This window comes from Zingiber officinale, chromosome 10A (assembly GCF_018446385.1).
Source record: "Zingiber officinale cultivar Zhangliang chromosome 10A, Zo_v1.1, whole genome shotgun sequence".
NCBI lineage: Eukaryota > Viridiplantae > Streptophyta > Magnoliopsida > Zingiberales > Zingiberaceae > Zingiber > Zingiber officinale.
Genome location: NC_056004.1, coordinates 4,168,425 through 4,187,845, shown reverse-complemented (window position 1 = coordinate 4,187,845; position 19,421 = coordinate 4,168,425).

Here is a 19,421-nt window from a genome sequence, read left to right as displayed (position 1 = left end):
ACTGGTAGTTCAGACAATTCCACATCTTCCATGAATGTTTCTTAACAATTCACAGCAACCAGTTTGTGCAATTTAAATCTCCAAGACAGGTGGTTCAGAGCAGAGATGAGGAAGAGCAAGCTCTAAAAAGTATCGACTGAACTAAATGATGAATGATCAATTTTGTCTGTAGTTCTTTACCTGTATTCAAGCATATCTAACTCTAATCGAATAAGAGTCCCACTTTCTTGTACTCTGATCGTCCATCATAGAACTCTGTATTCAGAAGATTATGTCCAAGGATTAATAGCGTCTAAATCTATCAAAATCTCATTGTGGTAAAAGTCTCATACTTACCAAGTTGCCTCTCAACTAATTAACTTAGAGCTATCCATGGTTATGAACTCTCATCGCTTAGGTTTAGACTAAGAATACTATAGGTATCTCATTCTTGCTTGCAAGGTGCATATTAGGCTCCAAAATGTTAAAAGTATTTAACTCGTAATGTAGAGGATTGGCAGTGCTAGAAGTGACTTCGTCTAATTCAATCTAATTCCTATTGAATCCAAGCTGGTAAATATAAATTGAGCTCAAGTAAATAATTAAAGACAAGATAACATATAATATTTGCCAAAGTGAGTCTTCCTAAATATGATTAAAAAAAATCCATTGTAAACCTAAGCTTTGGACCATTCTAGCAATAAAATGATTAAATATATGATTTTATTTGGCATATCAATAACAATTGAGAACTAGGATATGATATTAATAGATTTGGAAGGGATAGCCGAATATTTTGAGACCACCAAATACCATAAATGTCATCATTTAAAACTCTAGTACTTAGCCTGGAGGTCTAGAATTCGAATCCTGAGGAAGATAAAAATTCATTGGCCAGGGGTGGGAAGTCCTAGTGAGTAACGGTACGGCCGAGAGTCGTCGGTTGACGACATAAGGGGACGCCAGATGGACCGCCAGTTGGGTCGCCCAAAGGACCGCCAAGGGGCCAGTTGGGTCGCCCAAGGGGCCGAGGGGCCGGGTCGTTACACACTCACTAGGACTTTCATCTGCCTGACTTCACTCACCAGGACTTTCTGGTGAGTGAACTCAAGCCTCAAGCCTAGCTTATACATGCAATCTCCATGTATTGTCAAACATCGAAACTCAAATATCAAGACTCAAGCTTGAGCCAACTCAAGCCTAGTCAACCTGATCAACCTTGACCCAGGGGATATTGCACCAATAGGTAGTTGGTATTTATTAATCATTGTCCTAGTGATTTCTTATAGGGTTCTATTTTTTCTTTCCACTATTCTATTTTATTGAGGTGTTTTAGGACATGAGAATTCGTAGTGATAATCATTTTCTAAGTAAAATTTATTGAACCTATGATTTTTAAATTCACCACCATTATCACTCCTAAGTCTTTTAGTTTTTAAGTTTTTTTTTATTTCTATTTGTTTAAAAAATTACTAAAGATTTTAAATATTTCATCTTTATTTCTTAAGAATTTTACCTAGGTAAATTTTAAATAATCATCAATTATTACTAAACAGTATAAGCTTCAATTTATTGATTTATATCTATGTGAGTCAAATAAGTCTAAGTATAATAATTCAAGTATTGAATTGATTTGAGCTTAATTAGTTGCTTTATGAGTTGACTTAGTTATTTTCCTTGTTGGCAAATATTACAAATTATTGATTCTAAGTTAGATAATTTTGGTAATCCTTGAACTAGGCCATTTAATTTAGTGATGTTTCTAAAGTGAGTTTGGAATAATCTTCTATGCCATAGCCAGATTTTCTCTTTCTGTGTCAAGCGATACTTGAGTGAGGAGCTAGGTAGGTTAATTGTATAAATATTGTTTTGCCTAAATCCTTTTAGCCTTATGTTAGGGTTGTTTGTGTGTTTAATTAAGCATTCAGATGATAGAAACCTAACCTTATAACTAGAATCACACAATTGACGGATGCTAAGTAAATTAAACTTAAAATTTCAACAAATAATACTTTATAAATAATGAAATTAGATTCAAATTCAATATTACCTATTCCAATTACCTTAAGTTTTTTGTTGTTTCCAAAGGCAACAATTCCTAAGCTCTTGTGTTTTAGTTCGATGAATTTGATGTGATCCCTGTTGATACAGTCTGACCTGGCTATTGTTTTGATGTTGACACGGATTTAAGTTTGTATCAGATGTTAATTAAACTCGGTTTGATTAATGATCAAGGTTGATCAAGTGGAAGGGAAAAGTCCAAGTTGGAAACTTGGCACGCGAAGTCGGAGAGGCTCGGTAGCTCGTTCTCCGGACTAGGTCTGAGAGGGCTCGGTAGCTCGTTCTCTGGACCGGACGAAGTCGGAGAGGGCTCGGTAGCTCGTTCTCCGGACTAGGTCAGAGAGGGCTCGGTAGCTCGTTCTCTGGACCTGACGAAGTCGGAGAGGGCTCGGTAGCTCGTTCTCCGGACTAGGTCAGAGAGAGCTCGGTAGCTCGTTCTCTGGACCTGACGAAGTCGGAGAGGGCTCGGTAGCTCGTTCTCCGGACTAGGTCAGAGAGGGCTCGGTAGCTCATTCTCTGGACCGGACGAAGTCGGAGAGGGCTCGGTAGCTTGTTCTCCGGATTAGGTCAGAGAGGGACCTAAGTGGACATTCCATGGTACATTGGATCGGTCGGCAGACCGATCCAGTGATACATAAGACAGTGGATCGGTCGGCAGACCGATCCAGTGAAACTAAGTTTCCATGGATCGGTCTGGTGACCGATCAGGAAACACTCAGTAGCACACTGAGTGTAATCTGATCGGTCTGTAGATCGATCAGGAAACACTCAGTAGCACACTGAGTGTAATCTGATCGGTCTGTAGACCGATCAGGAAACACTCAGTAGCACACTGAGTGCAATCTGATCGGTCTTGGAGATCGATCAGGAGATGGTATTGCGGAGAGAAGAAGGCAGGGGATCGGTCGTGGAGACCGATCCACCTGCAGTCTGATCGGTCTCCACGACCGATCAGACAAGCTGCGGACCGATCAGGATATGTCCTGATCGGTCCATGGATCGGTCTGGTGACCGATCCACACACAATCAGATTTGTTCGCTGTTTCTGCGATTCCTCCACTACATTTGATCTGCCTGATTCATGTGATATAACCCTCTGTGCTGTTAGCTTTTGAGTTTGCAGGATCACAGGTATCATTCCAAGCCTAATTTCAAATTAAGTCCATAAGAGGAAATACGACAAATGGCCTTTCTGCTGTGATTCGCGGCGCATGGTGCATTTGAAGCATCAACGGCTACTGGTGCGATCTGGTTGCGATCCGCTTGACTCCTGGTGATTGGTTCGAGCTCAGAAGACACCAGTGAAGACTGTGATTTCATTGGTGTGAGTTCAGAGAACCAGGTAAGGAGGAAGAGGGATTGGCTGCAGCGATGATCCTGTGCAGTTTGACCACGATCCGTGATAGTAGAGAACAGGGGCTTAAGAAGCAGTAAAAAGCGAGAGGAAAGAACAACAAGAAAGAAAAAAAAAGTGGAAAAAGAAAACAAAACGTTCTGTTGATCGTTGAGGTGTGCTAAGTTCTTGAGCTCTCGGGTGAGAAACTGCTATCTGTGAGTTCTCTGTTTCCATTGATCCTCGCGTGGTTGTAAGTGTTAGTTCATTCTTCTTTGCCACCGAGCTCTGTAAGTCTTGTGCTTTAACATATATATTTCTTGAGACTTTGTGGAGAGGTTACTCCACCGAGAAAGAGGATCTTTAGCCGAAATTTATCCGGGGTGCGATCTACCGAAGATCAGGGGTCGTCCACCTTACGGACACGCCGAGGAGTAGGGGCAAGTTATCCCCGAACCTCGTAAATCCGTGTGTTAGTGTGCTTGTTTCCTCTTTGTTGTGCTAACAAGTTTCTTTGTAGAAATTTGTGTTTAAGTTTTTAAGAGGCTATTCACCCCCCCCCCCCCTCTAGCCATCTAAGATCCCAATAAGTGGTATCAGAGCCTGGTGCTCTTCATCTGGACTAACATCCTAAGGAGCAAGAAGATGGCCATGAAGGAAGGATTCAACACCAACAGACCACCCTTCTTCGATGGAGCAGATTTCCAGTATTGGAAGAGCCGCATGGAGTATTACCTCAAGACTGATATCTCCATGTGGTTCTCGGTCAAGGAAGGATTCACACCACCGAAGGACGAAGAAGGTAAGGAACTCGATTCATCAAGGTGGTCTACCGAACAAACTCGTAAAGGGCAAGCCGATGCCAAGGCGGTAGTCACCTTACAATGTGGAATTGCCAAGGACCAACTCGTCAAGGTAGGTCCATTCTCGAGTGCAAAAGATTTATGGAACAAGCTTATCGAGCTCCAAGAAGGAACTCGAGATTCTCGGATAGCCAAGAGGGACCTATTCTTGAATCAACTACAAAATCTCACCATGAAGGAAAATGAAACGGTAAGTGAACTACATGGGAGGTTCAAGGAAATCATCAATGGTCTACATTCCGTAGATGAACGCGTGGAGAATCGCGATCTAGTAAGGTACGCTCTTAAAGCCTTTCCAAGGAATGCCTTGTGGTCATCTATGGTAGATGCCTACAAGGTTTCCAAGGATCTTTCCATTGTTAAATTAGACGAATTCTTTTGTGAAATGGAACTTCATGAACTTGCTAACAAAGGTCAAAGAGAGAAAGGTATTGCCTTAGTTGCAGGACCAAAGAACAAGGATGGAAGAAGAAAGAGGGAAAAGAAGAAGGAGAAAGAGATTTCTTCATCTACATCCTCCTCCGAGTCCGATGATGAAGGCGGATCATCATCAAGCGAGATGGCCAACTTCGTGAGGAGAATTATGAGAAGAAGCCGAAGATACAAAGGAAAAGGTAAACCTAATGATCAAAATATCGATAAGACTAATGTTACATGTTATGAGTGTAGCAAGAAAGGCCACTACCGGAGTGAGTGTCCAAAACTCAAGAAGGAGGAACGGGCCAAAAAGAAGGAGGAAAGAGCCAAGAAGAAGAAAGCTCTCAAGGCCACTTGGGATGAATCTTCCTCAAGCTCATCGGAGGAGGAAGAGAAGAAGGAGAAGAGTACTCGGCAATTGGCACTCATGGCAAGGGAGGAGTCCGAGTCCGAGAGTGATGACTCAAGCACTTCAGCCGCGGCTTCATCATCTTCGGATGATGAAGAGGTAACCTCTTCTCACTTAGAAAAATGCTATAAGACTATTACACATTTGTCTACCTTGTTTAAAAAATCAAAAACAGAAAATAAATCATTAAAAGAAGAAGTAGAAAACTTGAGGGCCCTTAGGGAAGATGAGGTTGATGACCTACATCTAGAGGTCCTTGAGGATGAGAACAAGGCCTTGAAGGGTGAGGTTGAGAAACTCAAGAAAATGCTTGAAAAATTCTCAACTAGCTCTAAGACCCTAGACATGATTCTAAATGCCCAAAGGGCGGTCTACAACAAGGCTGGATTAGGATACCAACCTAAGGAGTCTAGCTTTATTTCTTTAGTGTCAAGAACTCAATTTCATAGATCGCATGCTTCTAGGGTTCATGAGACTAGGAAGAAGGTAACAAAGGCATGGGTGCCTAAGTCTTTCATTGTAGATGCATTAGGTCCCAAGATTTGGGTACCTAAAACATCTATCTTTCGTGTCTTGTAGGCATTGGTAAAGGGGGAGCGTCTATCAACTTGGTTTGTTGATAGTGGATGCTCCAAGCACATGACCGGGGACAAGTCACTATTTTCTACCATTCAAAACAAAAATAGAGGTAATATGTCATTTGGTAACAATGGTAGTCTTAAGGTTATAGGAGTTAGAGACATTCATATATCCGAAGGCCTCCAAATCAAGAATGCCCTTCTAGTCAAGGGGATGACTTTTAATCTCCTAAGTGTCAGTCAATTGTGTGATATGAGTTACACAATTGAGTTTCATTCAAGTCAATGTCTGATCAAACACATTGACACACTTGACACGGTACTAGTAGGCACAAGAGTAGATAATATTTATCAAATTTCTTTTAAAAGTGCTACTAATGCCTCTGCTAAGTGTTTCATGTCAAAAGAAGAAGAATCATGGCTTTGGCATAGGAGGTTGGCTCATGTGAACATGAAGAATATTAGAAAGCTGGCCAACAAAGGATTAGTGCGAGGCTTACCAAGCATCAAGTACCAAAAGACAAAACTATGTGATGCATGTCAAAAGGGTAAGCAAACAAAAGCAACTCATAAAGGTAAAAGCGCTGTAAGTACCTCTACTGTTTTAGATTTACTGCATATGGACTTGTTTGATTGTAGTAGTGTCATTTCTTTGAATGGTAGTAGATATTGCTTAGTGATTATTAATGATTTTACTATATATGCATGGACTTTCTTTTTGAAAAATAAGGATCAAACCATAGATATCTTTATTTCTTTTTGTAGAAGAACTGAAAATGAAAAATCAACAACAATTAAAACAATTAGAAGTGATCATGGTGGAGAATTTCAAAACCATAGATTTTTAGAGTTTTGTCAAGAAAAAGGATATAGGCATGAGTTCTCTACTCCAAGGACCTCACATCAAAATGGGGTTGTGGAGAGAAAGAACCGAGCTTTGCAAGAGGCTGCACGAAGCATGCTCAATGAGTACTCACTACGGAGCTACTTGTGGGCTGAAGCTGTGAATACAGCTTGCTATGTGCAAAACCGAGTCCTGATACATAGGTTTTTAGGAAAAACTCCTCATGAACTTTGGTTTGGGAAACCCCCTACAATTAAACATCTTAGGGTGTTTGGTTGTAAGGTGTTTATCTTGAACACCAAGGATCATCTTGGAAAGTTCACGGCTAAGGCTGATGAAGGGATACTGGTTGGGTACTCTCTCTCCAGCAAAGCCTATCGAGTCTACAACAATAGGACTAAATTGATTGAAGAGTCCTCAGATGTAGTATTTGAAGAAATCCCTAAATCGAATGATCAATCAAGGGATGTAGGAGAAATTCAACTTTAACTTAGAAATCTAAGTTTGAATAATCAAAATGAAGAAAGAGTCGAGGTTGACTCTGATGACGATGAGCAAAGGCAACAAAGGGCTCAGGCTGATCATTTGCCTGATGCTGAGTCTCTGCCTGTGCCTAGTGAGACCATTCATGAGGCACCGCCAACACCAAGGCAATCTAGGATAGCCTCTAGTCATCCCCAAGACCAGATTGTGGGAGACATCCAACAAGGGGCTAGGACTAGATCATTCTTTAGAAATGAGTCTAATGAGGTCGCCTTGATCTCAGAAATTGAACCAAAAATAGTTGATGAGGCATTGCACGATCCTGACTGGATCATAGCTATGCAAGATGAGTTAGGTCAATTTGAAAGGAGCCAAGTGTGGGACTTAGTTCCTAGACCTAAGAAGACCACCATTATTGGAACTAAATGGGTCTTCAAAAATAAGTTAAACCAAAAGGGAGAAGTCGTAAGAAACAAGGCGAGACTTGTAGCCAAGGGCTATAGTCAAGTCGAAGGCCTCGATTATGATGAGACTTATGCTCCCGTGGCACGATTAGAGTCCATTCGTTTAATGCTAGCTTTTGCTGCACATAGAGGTTTCAAGCTCTATCAAATGGACGTTAAATCGGCCTTCTTAAACGGATTCATCAAAGAAGAGGTCTATGTTGAACAACCACCAGGGTTTGTGAATACTGAAGCTCCAAACCACGTGTACAAGCTCAAGAAAACTCTTTATGGGCTTAAACAAGCACCTCGAGCTTGGTACGAAAGGTTGTCAACTTACCTACTAGAAAAGGGTTTTGTGAGAGGTCAAATAGATCCAACACTATTTCTGCGTAGAGATGGTGAAAATATTTTTGTAGCCCAAGTGTATGTCGATGACATAATTTGTGGCTCAAATAACAAGGGCTATTTGAATGAATTTATTTCTCACATGGAAAGTGAGTTTGAGATGAGTCTAGTAGGAGAATTGACATTCTTCCTTGGACTTGAAATCAAACAAACTCGAGATGGAATTTATGTCCATCAGACGAAATACACTCAAGAGATGCTCAAAAAATTCAAAATGAGTGACTCTAAGGAAGTATCCACTCCAATGGCGACAAACACTCGTCTTGACAATGATGAGAGTGGGAAACCAGTTGATCTAACGCAATATAGAAGCATGATCGGTAGTCTTCTATATCTCACAGCTAGTCGACCGGACATACTTTTTGCTGTGGGTATGTGCGCTAGATATCAAGTTTGTGCCAAGGAATCTCATTTAACTGCAGTTAAGAGAATTCTAAGATATCTCAAGGGCACAATTAGAGTAGGACTGTGGTACCCTCGTACGGAGTCTTTTGATTTGATAGGCTATATCGATTCCGATTATGCTGGATGCAAATTGAATCGGAAAAGCACTAGTGGGGGTTGCCAATTTTTAGGTTCATCGTTGATTAGTTGGTCAAGTCGGAAGCAACATTGTGTTGCTCTCTCCACGACCGAGGCTGAATACATTGCCATGGGAGAGAGTGTATCACAATTGTTGTGGATGATTCACACTCTAGAAGATTATGGACTTTCATATAAAGGAGTGCAAGTGTTGTGTGACAACATTAGCACAATAAACCTAACGAAAAATCCAGTCCATCATTCAAGGACCAAACACATTGAAGTGCGTCATCACTTCATTAGAGATCACGTAGCTAGGGGAGACATTGCACTCACATATGTTGAGTCAAAGTCAAACTTAGCCGACATTTTCACCAAACCCCTTCCGGAAAATGAATTTAGTCATTTAAGGAGAGAATTGGGGATGTGTTTGGCTCAATAGGCCATTAGGATTTCATCATGATCAATAAAGACAACTAAAACTACAAGAGAAATTGGGAAATTAATTTGGGCAACTTGGGGGCATCTCACACAAACTATAAGGTTTAACAAATTGTTTTTGTTTGCTAAATATGGGGTGAGATGCTAGGATCAACCAAATTATTCAAAATGTATCATGCATCCCTTGAATAATTAGGTTGAAGAGACATAAATTGAGTATGGGGAAGGCCATTACATAATTCATGTGTATTTGGCTCCTAGATCTTACTCATATATTCCAACCAAGGAATCTTGGTTGGACCTGTGTCTAGAAATCATCTAACCTTGTTCATGTGTTGATTGATACCCTTGATTGATACCTTCCTGATTTTGATTGAAAATAGGACAAGTTGGTGAAGAAATTTTGACATATTTTGACAAACTTGTAACTACTCATAGCAAGGATATATTTTGAACCGATAGCCTGAGTCAGATTTATTAGCTTGGTTTCAGCAAACAAACAAAACAAACTTCTCTGGTTTTGAAACTTTGAGATTCAACACATTTGTTATGAAGTGTTTGAAACTTTCGAGCCCTAAATAATTCCAAATCATTAGAGCTCATCATTAGGAAATATTCATTAGTATCACTGAATATAATCTGTGGGCTCTTCAGATCCTAGGTTCTGAACTTGGAAGTTGTTGAACCAAGTTTCAGAGCTTTCGATACGAATTTCAGAGACTGAAATCACTGATTATCAGACACTGATCGGTCCAGGGACCGATCAGGATGATATCTGATCGGTCTCTACGACCGATCAGGAGAGTTACACCTCTCTGTTCGATATCTGATCGGTCTGCAGACCGATCAGGGGTTCTGGCACATAACACTAGTTACTGATCGACCTCTGATCGGTCCAGGGCCCGATCAGGAGGCTCCCTGATCGGTCTCCACGACCGATCAGGACACTCCCTGACCGATCAGGACGTTCCCTGATCGGTCAGGATTTCTCCTGTTCGGACAGCCGTCCGATCTTATGATCTGATCACCCTCTTTAACTTCCCCCAATCCTTCGTCCTCTCATTTCACGCCGAAAACCCTAGCCGAACCACTCCTCAGTCCCGACTCTTCTCTCCATCTTCTCCGAAAGCCTCAAATGGCGCCCAGGTAACTTCCTTTCTCCCCGAAATCTGTTCATTTTTGGCATTTTAGTTTCTTTTCACAGTGTATCTCTGTGTGTTGTCTCGGTTCTCGACTCTGTGGCTCCCGTGGACTCCCATTTGCCCCGACCATGTCCCATTTTTGACCTATTTAGGAAGAAATCAGCCGGTGAGGGTACGTCTAAGTCATCTGCTGAGAAATCCAAGTCTCAGGCACCCTCCCGACCTCAACCTTCCTCTTCTTCGAGATTCCCGAACCGACAGTTTGAACAAGTGTTTCAACAGAGGACATTCAAGCTACTCCCATGTCGATCTGTGGATCGAAAGTACATGGATGAGTTTTGTCCCTCTGTATCCGAAACCCTGGCATATTACAAACTTGACTCGTTAGTCTACCTAGAAAGGGACATCAACTATGACCTAGTATCTGAATTCTACAACAATCTTCATTAGACCAGTGATGGTGCTTATAGAACCAGAATCAGTAAGAGAACTATCGATTTTTCCGTCGTAGAATTCTTTGGGTATCTAGGTTGCCGAATGTGTTCAGGAGATCCTTTTCCCATTTATCCTGATTTACCCGATCCTTTACCTCCTCCATTTGATGTCTCACCTGATTCCATCTATGAGTACTTCTTCGGTCATCCTAGACCAGGTGGACTGGATGAGTTGGATGTTGATTTTCCCACCTTTGCCGCCCTACGACTATCTGCCCCTGACTATATTCTTTTTAAGATAGTCACAAACTGTCTTCTTCCAATCACATCCAAACCTCTAGCAGAGATCCGACCCTATCATTGTTTGATGCTTTATGGGTTGCGTCGGCGTCTCGACTTTGACATTATGTCCAGCATCTATTCTTCGATCATCTCATATACTCAGCCTAGCAGCTCCATTATTTATATGCCTTATGGGCATATAATTACAGATTGGCTCGAGACCCTTCTGATAGATGTGTCTAAGGGTAGGATAGTGAAGATGGTCAGACAGGATTGCAGACTTGGGAAACGGGCATTTTCCAAGTCCGGTATCTTGGGACAGAATGGGACTGTTCGATGGAAGGATGGGAGAGGTCTGGGAGAGTTACCACAGGCACTTCCTCGACAGGTTGCTGCTCCTCCTGCTGCTGCTGATGAGGCCGATCCTGATCTGCGCTGGCAAATCGCTGAGCTAGAGAGCCGCTTCGATCAGCACGATGAGCGGCTGTCTGCTGAGCTCCATGGACTGTGTGTTCGGATCGACCAGCGCTACGATGACTTACGCAGTCAGCAGTTGGTGACGCAGCAGCTGCTTCTCGGGTCATCCACCTTCGAGCTCCAGCATGCCGCCTCAGGGTTACATGCCTCCAGCAGATGATGATGATGTTCCTCGTTGTGAGGATATTGATTGATACATTCTGTGTGTCACTTTGCCTGTCTGTGTTTTGGATGCTATTTGTTGGATATCTTTGTCTGACCTGGATACTTATGCTACTCATATATTTTTGCTATTCATTTGTCTATTTCTTGCTTTTCCTTATGCTTCAGCTCATATTAATATGTTGTTCCTATGCCATGACTTGATTGTATCTTATCTCTTTCTTACTGTCATATAATACACTTAGAGAGAACTCTAGGTGCATTAAGAAAAAGACAGTATGGGTTAAGGGGGAGTCTTTTGAGTCTTATCACCCCATTCGCACCTTTTCGGTGTTTGACAAAGGGGGAGAAGATATCTAAGTTTAGAGATGTATGAAGGTTTGATTTTAGGGGAGAAGATAACGGGGAGGATTTTGATTCCCGTTATTGACTTCCTTACATCGTGGTGTATTCATTTTAGGAGGAGGATCTTGATTCCCCTAAAATTATGAAAAAAAAAGAAAGAACATTTCTTATCTAAACTTAAATCGTGTTGTCAAACAACAAAAAGGGGGAGATTGTTGATACAGTCTGACCTGACTGTTGTTTTGATGTTGACACGGATTTAAGTTTGTATCAGATGTTAATTAAACTCGGTTTGATTAATGATCAAGGTTGATCAAGTGGAAGGGAAAAGTCCAAGTTGGAAACTTGGCACGCGAAGTCGGAGAAGGCTCGGTAGCTCGTTCTCTGGACCGGACGAAGTCGGACAGGGCTCGGTAGCTCGTTCTCCGGACTAGGTCAGAGAGGGCTCGGTAGCTCGTTCTCTGGACCTGACGAAGTCGGAGAGGGCTCGGTAGCTCGTTCTCCGGACTAGGTCAGAGAGTGCTCAGTAACTCGTTCTCTGAACCTGACGAAGTCGGAGAGGGCTCGGTAGCTCGTTCTCCGGATTAGGTCAGAGAGGGACCTAAGTGGACATTCCATGGTACATTGGATCGGTCGGCAGACCGATCCAGTGATACATAAGACAGTGGATCGGTCGGCAGACCGATCCAATGAAACTAAGTTTCCATGGATCGGTCTGGTGACCGATCAGGAAACACTCAGTAGCACACTGAGTGTAATCTGATCGGTCTGTCAGTAGCACACTGAGTGTAATCTGATCGGTCTGTAGACCGATCAGGAAACACTCAGTAGCTCACTGAGTGCAATCTGATCGGTCTTGGAGATCGATCAGGAGATGGTATTGCGGAGAGAAGAAGGCAGGGGATCGGTCGTGGAGACCGATCCACCTGCAGTCTGATCGGTCTCCACGACCGATCAGACAAGCTGCGGACCGATCAGGATATGTCCTGATCGGTCCATGGATCGGTCTAGTGACCGATCCACACACAATCAGATTTGTTCGCTGTTTCTGCGATTCCTTCACTGCATTTGATCTGCCTGATTCATGTGATATAACCCTCTGTGCTGTTAGCTTTTGAGTTTGCAGGATCACAGGTATCATTCCAAGCCTAATTTCAAATTAAGTCCATAAGAGGAAATACGACAAATGACCTTTCTGCTGTGATTCGCGGTGCATGGTGCATTTGAAGCATCAACGGCTACTGGTGCGATCTGGCTGCGATCCGCTTGACTCCTGGTGATTGGTTCGAGCTCAGAAGACACCAGTGAAGACTGTGATTTCATTGGTGTGAGTTCAGAGAACCAGGTAAGGAGGAAAAGGGATTGGCTGCAGCGATGATCCTGTGCAGTTTGACCACGATCCGTGACAGCAGAGAACAGGGGCTTAAGAAGCAGTAAAAAGCGAGAGGAAAGAACAACAAGAAAGAAAAAAAAAGTGGAAAAAGAAAACAAAACGTTCTGTTGATCGTTGAGGTGTGCTAAGTTCTTGAGCTCTCGGGTGAGAAACTGCTATCTGTGAGTTCTCTGTTTCCATTGATCCTCGCGTGGTTGTAAGTGTTAGTTCATTCTTCTTTGCCACCGAGCTCTGTAAGTCTTGTGCTTTAACATATATATTTCTTGAGACTTTGTGGAGAGGTTACTCCACCGAGAAGGAGGATCTTTAGCCGGAATTTATCCGGGGTGCGATCTACCGAAGATCAGGGGTCGTCCACCTTACGGACACGCCAAGGAGTAGGGGCAAGTTATCCCCGAACCTTGTAAATCCGTGTGTTAGTGTGCTTGTTTCCTCTTTGTTTTAGTTTCCTAATTCCGCTGTGCTAACAAGTTTCTTTGTAGAAATTTGTGTTTAAGTTTTTAAGAGGCTATTCACCCCCCACCCCCCCCCCCCCCCCTTCTCTAGCCATCTAGGATCCCAACAATCCCTAGTCATATGTCTGGAACGACTATTATCCAATATCCACTTAGATTTCTAAAAAAGTAGGAGTGATTATTAATTAACTTTAAAAATATTGATTAAGTTTAAGTTAAGGCTAGGTTTAAGTTTCAATTAAATTTAAGTTTTATTAAGTTTAATTAAGTTTTTTTTATCATTTAATTAATTACATTTTAAATTTGGTTTTTAATTAGTCTTTAATTTTTTAAATTAAATTTTAGTTAAAATTTTAATTTAAGTTTTAAATTAATTTTATTTTTAAGTTTTAGTTAAGTTTTTAATTTTAATTTTAATTTAATTTTTAATTAAGTTTTAAATTTAATTTTTAATTAAGTTTTAAATTTAATTTTTTATTTTAGTTTTTAATGTAAGTTTTTTATTTTTAAAGTTTTAATTAACTTTTTTATTTAAGTTTTAATTTAAATTTTAATGTAAGTTTTTATTTTAAAAGTTTAAATTAAGTTTTTAATTTAATTTTTAATTTTTGTTTTAATTTAAGTTTTAATTTAATTTTGAATTTGAATTTGAATTTAATTTTGAATTTGGATTTTAATTTAAGGTTCTTAATCTTCTCATCCGATCTAATTTTTCAACCAAGGTATTCCTATAGTTTTTTATAATGAGTTAGTTAAATTTTTATTTGAAGATAGTTTAATTTTGTGTTAGATTTATGTTTGACCATTAGTTAGTTAAATACACATTTAAAAAATTGACTTCCACACTGTGATAAGGCACAAGACCCCTTTTGAGTATCAGAACAACAACCATTTTTAGACAAAGTCTTTTTAAGAAATTGTGCATTTAACCTTCCTATTGTAAAACCTTGGTCTAACTAGTCTAGGATGTGGCGAGATAGTTCCGGTTAGTTCCACTCAGTTAAGTAGACTAAGTGAGGTATGTCTCACCCAGCCTGGATAAAATTTTCCTAACGTACTATCTATTGGATTGCAATGGTTGCAAACAAAGTTTCACATTGAAAACACATAGAAAGGATCATGGACTTATAAGGGAAAGATATCTTCATTGGTATGAGGCCTTTTGGATAGAATCCAAAAATAAAAACGTGAGGGCTTAGACCCAAAGTGGACAATATCATATTATTATGGAGATATCTAAATTCTTTTGGTCCTTCCAAATGGGTAGACTATGTTTTTTAGGTGCCAACTAATTTGATGTCTCCCATTGAATCATATGTTTTATGTCTTTGTTTTTATATAGTAAATTTCATTTTGGGTATATAGAATTGATTTTTTCCTACTTGTTTTATTAGGTAAGCTTTAGGAACCCAAGCTTTGATTTGTTTCTTGTTTTGCTTAATTAGTGAAATAAATGATTTATTTGTTGAGCTGAATTTATATTCTAGTCCGAACTTATTATATACAGCTCTTTGTGATCCAAGTATTAAATCTAAATTTTTAGATCTTGTTGTAAATTTTTCTAGTAGTGTTTTAAAATTATTAATTTCACATTTCAACAAAGTATTCTTCCTCAAGTTTTGCAACTTGAGTTGAGTCTCTATTTTGAACTTGTGTAGTTAGAGAGTTTGGATTAAGTTATTCCTTAAGGTCTTGATTTTCCTTACGGAGCAATTTAACTTGATTTTCCAATTTAGTTAATTTTCTATTTAAGCATGAAATTACTTTAAAGAATTTTATATTTAAAATAGATGTTACCTCATTAGAATCTTCAAAAATGAGTACCGACTTATGGTTTGATTCGTACTCGGACTCATCTTCTTGATCCGAATTGCTCTATGACTCGAGTCCGACTGCCATTAGTGCAAGGTAGCTAGCTTGCTTTCGATTTTCTATTTTTGAGGAAGGTTCATCCCAGATGTCTTATAGCCCCTTTTCTTTTATCTTTTTGTACTTGTCTTCTTTTTTATCTAGACACTCGTGTTTGAAATGACCCTTCTTTTTACATCCAAAATAAGTGATGTTTGCCTTTGTGTCGTTGGTTGTTGACTTGATCATTTTTTGTAAATCATTCTTGGTGAAGTTTTTTCTTCTTTCTAGTGAACATCTTCCATACCAAGTTCACGAGTTACTCCTCTTCATCTGATTCTGAGTTGAATTCATTCTTTGACTCGGGCTTGGTTTGAGTTCTTGACTTCACCTCCTTTGTCGAACCTGCAAGAAAAGCTATATCATTCTCAATCTATTTTGAGTTAGTCTATTGAAGGAGTTCAATTCACAAAATAACTCATCTAATTTTAATTTATTCAAATTTCTTGAAACTTTATAGGCATCTACTATAGATGTCCATAGTGCATTTCGAGGGAAAGAGTTAAGAGCATACTTGATTACATCCCTATTTTCTAATTAGTGACCGATCAGATGCAGTCCATTAAGGATATCCTTGATCCTTACGTGAAGTTGACTCGTCGTTTCTCAGTCCTGTATTTTAATGTTAAATAAATTATTTGACAAAAAGTCTCATTTTATTACCTTAGCATTGCTTGTGCCTTCGTACAACTCGATCAGCTTGTCCCAGAGTTCTTTCACATTCTCGAACAGTCCGATTAGGTTGAGTTCTTTCTTGGTCAGTCATCATTGAAGAGTGTTCAATGCATTTAAATCAACTTGGGTCTTTTTCTTCATTTTTAGGTTCCAGTTCTCCAGGTCAAGTGGCTGTTTTGTAATATCATCTACTGGCACTTTGTATCCTCGTCAGATGGAAAATCATTGGTCGATGTATGTCTTCAGGTATACTTCCATTCTTTTCTTCTAGTAAGGGAAATCATCCCCACTGAAGAGTGAAGGGTGAGTAGTGTTGTAGCCTTCACTTTGGTCCATTAGTTCAAAACAGACAAGGCTCAAGAAGGTTTACAAGACTCTATCTTTAGGTAAATAGTGTGGGAAGAAAGATAAAAAAAAGACGAAAAGAAAGCTTGAGTCGTGTTGCACCAATTTCAAGCAGTGAAAAATCACAAACGAAAAGAGATTATCAAAAGGGGTGATTACACCAATTCTAACTTAAATCAAAAAGCTCAAAATCGAATAAGGTGAAAAACAATTATAGAAACCCCCTGCTTGATTGGTGGTTGCACCAATTTAGAGTACGTAGACCTAGCTCTTATACTAATTGTAGGATCGATGTGCACATGAGAGGGGGTTGGTGAATCATGTCACTTTAAAAACTCGTTCTTTTTCAGACTTATAAAAAACAATTGTGCAAAGGAAAGAAGATACAAACAAAAAGAGAAAAAAAACATAACATAAGTGGTTTTTACTTGGGTTGGAGCCTTCGATGACTCATACTTTAAGACTTAAGTCCTTTGGACCTTTGCAACGGATAATTAACTAATTAATCACAATTTAGTACAAGGAGAAGAAAGAGGAAGTGTAACAAACCTACATTTCCTTATGCAAAAAATAATTATCTGTAAATTAAAAATTACCCAACCAAAGATGGAGAAATGAGTAGCTCGAATATTGGAATTGGTCCGTTTGCCGTAGCAGTGTTGTAGCACATTAGTATGAGGTTGGAGCAGCTAAATGGTCGAGGAAGCATGTAAATGACTTGTAGAAATTGATGATTATGACTGCTGGTCGAAACTCCTTTTATAGGCATTTCAGGGCGCCTAGACTAAGATTTATCTGTTCCTGCTTTGACATTGAGTTATTCATCTCTGAGCACCTAGACCATCCCCGAGGGCTTGGAATGTTGACGTGGCTACACCTCGGTGAAGCTCTATCCAATAGCCTCTATCTGTTGGAACCCCAAGTTGTTTTGATGTGATCAAACAAGTTAAGTTAGGCCTGTGGTGTTTTGACCCTGTGTCTAAGTGTGCAGGGCTATTCAACCCCTTCCCTCTTGCCAACCTCCAACGATCCCCAACACTATCCACTCTCGGGTGCCTGGACCATCCCCGAGCACCTAGAAGTTGACATGTGCCAGTTAATTAGAGTGCGCCAAATCATCTGCATGAGTGGTTGGGTTCAGGCCAATCTAGGTGCTTGGACCCACTTGGGGTGTCAGACCCTTCTTGAGAGCCTGAAAGCCCATTTTCCAGCTTTCAATTTCCTATACCACAGAGTTAGCACAATAAGCATAATATGAAAAAAAAAAAATTTTTTGACAGTCTCGTAATTGTCCGATCCTAACTTTGGATTTTGCTGAAAACCCTAGGTCGAAACTATGCTTACTATTTCCTCAACCGAGAATGCATCCTCACTGGGTCTCTCTCCTCTAGTGCTTACCTTACTTACCATTTGCCGACTTATTTGACTCTTGACCCACCAAGTCTTCCTGCTAGATGCTCTATCTGGACTTCAACCAATTGTCAGTGTAGGATCGATGCATGTAGAGAGAGGGGGGGAGGGGCTAAATCATGTGGTTTTAAAGACACTTAATCTTTTTCGAAACTTAAAAGAAAGTGTGCAGTGAAAAATTAAACTAAGAAAGAGGAAGCTATGAGAAAGTGAATACAAGTATTTTTACTTGATTTGGAGCCTTCAGTGACTCCTACTCCAAGACTCAGGTCACTTAGGCTTATCGATGGACAATCCGCTAAAATCCCCTACTGGTAAACTCATAGTAGAGTAATCGACTACATAGAATAATATGAGGAAATTGTAACACTCTACACTTTCCTTAACAATAAAACAAATATCTATAACTTAAAGTTTTACCAACACAGAGATGTAGAATTTGAAGCGTCCGTGTGTTGGTGTTGGAAGCAGTCTTTTGGTGTTGGCGGAGTCTTCTCGAAGTAGCACACGCAAGAGTACGAAAGTCAGAGCAAAAGATGTTCTGAGGCTGTTGTTCGAAGCTTTTTTTATAGCCAACTCTGGACACATGGACCACCCCTACGTGCCTGGACCGCTAACGTGATCGTACCTCGGTGAAGCTCTATCTGTGAAAAATCTATCCAACTCTGGGCGCCCGGACCAGTCCGGGTGCATAGACTGTATAACCTATTGGTCAATCAGCGTGTGCCACCTTAGCTCAGTTAGCTGCCCATTTGGCCCCTGTCCGAGCGCTTGGACCAACTCCGGGCTCCCGGACCTCTAGGTGCTTAGACTATGTCCGGGCGCTTGGAGCTTTTTTTTTAACCTATATGATTTCCTGTATCATAAGATTAGCACAATAAAATATAACCTATAAAATAAAGTTAGCACAATATATTGAGACCTTGATGCCCGGCTAGAGGGGGTGAATAGCCGATCACCTAGTTTGATCGCTTCCTACAACTTTGTAGTATGCAGCGGAAATACAAACGACACTAACAAGAAGAAACCTAATCTACAAGACAATGAACAAGAAGGAAACACACAAACCTGACATGTTTATATAACGTGGTTCGGAGATAACTTACTCCTACTCTACGGCTGGTCCGTAAGATGGACGATCCCAATTCGTCGGTGGATAACTCTCCGAAAAACCCGACTAGCTCAAACCTCCTTCTCGGTTGAGAAACGTCACCATAACCTTGATCCTTAGATCACAAGAAGAGCTTAGAGCACTTAGGAGACTTCTAATAGACTTTAACCAAGTCTATTTCGTCTACCTTGCCCCAGCACCCTGAGCTCTCTTAAATAGAGTTCGGGAGGAAATACTTAGCTATGTTTTCCGCCACTAGTTGACTGGTAAAAACACCAGTTGACTGATAAAAAGTGGATTTTGACCATTACAGGCCAACGACTCAATACCAGTTAACTGATGCAAACACTAGTCGACTGCTCCACATGGGTTGAGCGAACAAAGGCATTTTGTTCGCTCCCCGAGTGACTGAGCATGTACCAATAGACTGGTACAACCACCAGTCGACTGATCAAACCCTAACCCTAGGGTTTTAACCTTCAAGTACATTCACTCAACACT